A 3,535-nucleotide genomic window follows, 5' to 3' on the forward strand; every position below is an offset into this window, starting at 1 on the left:
CTGGGAGGCGTGTGGCATGGCAGCCTTGCCCATACTGATGGGAGGGATGGTCCAGCACTCCACCATGTAGATGCTCAGTGGATGCTAGATGTGTTGGGTACGTGAGAGCTCACGCCCCTGGGCCCAGGAGCTTGCTCTGCCGCCAGTCAAGTGGCCCCCACCTACACTGTGGCTTGCACACTTCTTGGTCCCCAAGGTGAGTGTTGGAGTCCTCCCTGCTGTGGCCTCCCGGAGCCTGTTTCTTATCTAGGTCAGTCAGCGCACCCCTGCCCCCGTGGGTGGCCAAGCTGTTACGGCAGCTGGGCTGGGGAGGCTGCGCCTGGCATCCCTGCTATGTGTGGGCTGGGGTGGGGCCAGGAGAGGACTTGGCCCTGGGAGGCAGGGGGCATCCTTACTGCTGAGCACATGACGTGGGAAGAGGCCCTTCCTAGGTCTCTGTCTCCTTTCTCCTGGGGTGGGGGTGGCTTGGGAAACATGATGGGACTGGTCTTCACACAAGTCATGTCTGTTGGCGTGGAAATCAGAAAGTGGAGCTTAAATAGAAAAAAGTAAAAACAACAGATTCCCAGGTCTGCAGCAGTAGGAATGCTGAGAGCCAAAGATGGGAAACAGAGCTTCCAGAGACAAACAACTTGTCACACAGGAACATGGTAGGATGACCAGGGGCTGCTCATCAGAGGCAGTGGGGGCATGACTGAAGAGCTGAGAGGATCCCACCCCGAGTGACAACCACCAGCATCCCCTGCCCAGGTTAGTGGTTTCTGGCAGCTGGGACTCGAACTGCCTTGGTTCCAGCCTCAGCTTTGCTAGTTGTGCAGTTGTGGGGATGTGGGCAGCTCTATGCCTCGGTTTCCCCATATGTAAAAGGTCAATTCAAGTGCCTTCCTTGGAGTTCTGTGAGGTGGGGGTCTTGGTTTTGCTCCCTACTGTGTATCCGGCACTTGGTGCAGCAAGTGTTTGCACAGTGAATGGAAGGCTGCCATGCTCAAGGTCGCTCTGAGCATGGGGCCTCCAGACTCCAATGGCAGCAGGTACAGGGCTGTGTTGCGGGGGGCTGGCATTGATTGCATTGGGGCTGTGCAGCCTTGGGTATGTTTCTCAACCTCTCTGCCTTTGTTTGCTTACCTGTAACAAGCAGGTCAATAGATTACCTTCGTAGGGTCAGTGAGAAGATTAAATGTGCAGAGTGTGCAGGACAAGGCCTACCCCTACCTTAAAAGTTTTCTGGTGGGGTGCAGTGGCTTACGTGTATAATCCCAGCACTTGGGAGGCTGAGGTAAGAGGGTTCCTGAGCCGGTTTGGGACCAGCCTGGGCAATTTGGTGAGACCTCATCTCTACAATAAATTAGGCATGGTGGCACGTGCCTGTAGTTCCAGTTACTTGGAAGGCTGACCTGAGCCCAGCAGGTCAAGGCTGCAGTGGCTGGGAGCGTGCCGCTGCCCTCCAGCCTGGGTGGCAGACTCCAACTCAAAAATGAAGTCTTTCTGGCTGGGAACGGTGGTTCATGCCTGTAATCCCAGCACTTTGAGAAGCTGAGGCAGGAGGATGACTTGAGCTCAGGACTGAGACCAACCTGGGCAGCACAGCAAAACTTTGTCTCTCAAGAAAAAAAAAAAATCCCAAAATGAGCTGGGTGTGGTGGCATGTGCCTGTAGTCCAATCTCAGGTGGTTTGGGGCGGAAGGATCTCCTGAGCCCAGCAAGTCGAGGCTGTGGTGAGCCATGATCATGACATTATATTCTGTCTTTTAAATAAAACAGAACTGGTCTCGGTGGCTCATGTAATCCTGCGCTTTGGGAGGCTGAGGTGAGTGGATTGCCTGAGCCCGCGGGTTCGAGACTCGCCTGGGCAACTTGGCGAGGCCTCATCTCTACAATAATTCAAAAAAATTAGCCGGGCGTGCGACTGTAGTTCCAGCTACTTGGAAGGCTGAGGCGGAAGGATTGCTGGAGCCCAGCCGGTTGAGGCTGCAGTGGCTGTGAGCGTGCCACTGCACTCCAGCTGGTGATGGAGTGAGGTTCCAGCTCAAATATCAAAAAGCAAATAGGAGCCTTCTGGGTCACCCACAGCGCAGTGCCACCAGAGCCCATCTTAACCCATGGCCTGACTTTTGTCATGTGTGTTGCTCTGACTTACATGTAAAGACCCAAGGGCAGGTGCCATGTGTTTCTTTCCACACTGCACCCCAGCACCCACAGTTCCTGGCCCGCACTGGTTGTGGATAAGTGGATGGCTCCCATTTCCCACAGCCCCCAGCAGTGGCCAGTCCTGGCTCTCACAGCTGTGTGGATACTGTGCCCCTGGGGAACCCCAGAGCGTGGAATCCCAGAGGTGGGAGCATCTGGTGGAAGGAAATGGAGAGTTAGCATCTGGGTGGCAGTAGCCATGTTTCACAGGGACCACATCAACCTGCACTCCCCAGATGTGAGTCCAAACCAACCTCCCAGGTTCTCCATAGGGCTGTGCATTCCTAGACTTAACAGTTCCTGCTATGCTGATGAGTAAAAAAGCCCTATCTCATTTTCAGTTAGTTGGCATTTCCTTGCATAAGGAGGAGTACACCAAACCTCACCCAAATAGTAATCTCAGAGGGACCAAACACTGACATAAAAAAATGAAAGAACGGGACTAAAAAGCCAGGTGTGGTGGCTCACATGTAATCCCAGCACTTTGGGAAGCCAAAGCGAGAGGATCACTTGAGGCCAGGAGTTTGGGGCTGCAGAGAGCTGAATCACCCCACGGCAGCCTGGGTGACAAAGACCCTGTCTCAGAAAAAAAAAAAGTATTTTAAAAACTACCATAGCCTGCCCCTTTGGGAGGCTGAGGTGAGTGGATTGCCTGAGCCCACGGGTTTGAGGCCCGCGGGTTTGAGGCCCGCCCGCCTGGGCAACTTGGCGAGACCTCATCTCTACAATAAATCAAAAATTAGCTGGGCGTGGTAGCGCGCGCCTGTAGTTCCGGCTACTTGGAAGGCTGAGGCGTAAGGATCGCCGGAGCCCAGCAGGTCGAGGCTGTGGTGGCCGGGAGCGGCCACTACACTCCAGTCTGGGTGACAGAGTGAGACTCCAACTCAAAAAAAAAAACAAAAACAAAAAACTACCATAGGGTATTATTTTAATCTCATGATTGACAAGACCTTCCTAAATAGGGCATGAAACCCAGATGATGTAAAAGATTTAGTAAATTTGATAGTACAAAGTTTTTAAATGACTCCGTGGCAGAAAATAAAGGTAAAGTAACAAAACGTGGGGAAGTTATGTTTGCAGTTCATTTCACGAAGGGCTCATTTTCTTGGCAGTTTCCATGAATCTGTGAAGATCCGCAAACTTAGATGGGGAAAGGCAATGGCCAGACATTGGCAGGTAGGCGCGGATGCCTTCTGTGTATGTGGGCTGCCCGCAGGGAATGCATACGGGTGTTGTGCCGAGCCTTTCCGGAGGGAGGCATGTGACGGGATGAGTGGCACTAAGGCCAATGTCGCAGTGACAGTCATGTTGGTAACACGTGTCTGTTCAGGGAAAACACTCTGTTCTG

This window comes from Carlito syrichta, unplaced genomic scaffold (genome assembly GCF_000164805.1).
Source record: "Carlito syrichta isolate Samal-C Ts95f unplaced genomic scaffold, Tarsius_syrichta-2.0.1 Scaffold104777, whole genome shotgun sequence".
In the NCBI taxonomy this organism is placed as follows: domain Eukaryota; kingdom Metazoa; phylum Chordata; class Mammalia; order Primates; family Tarsiidae; genus Carlito; species Carlito syrichta.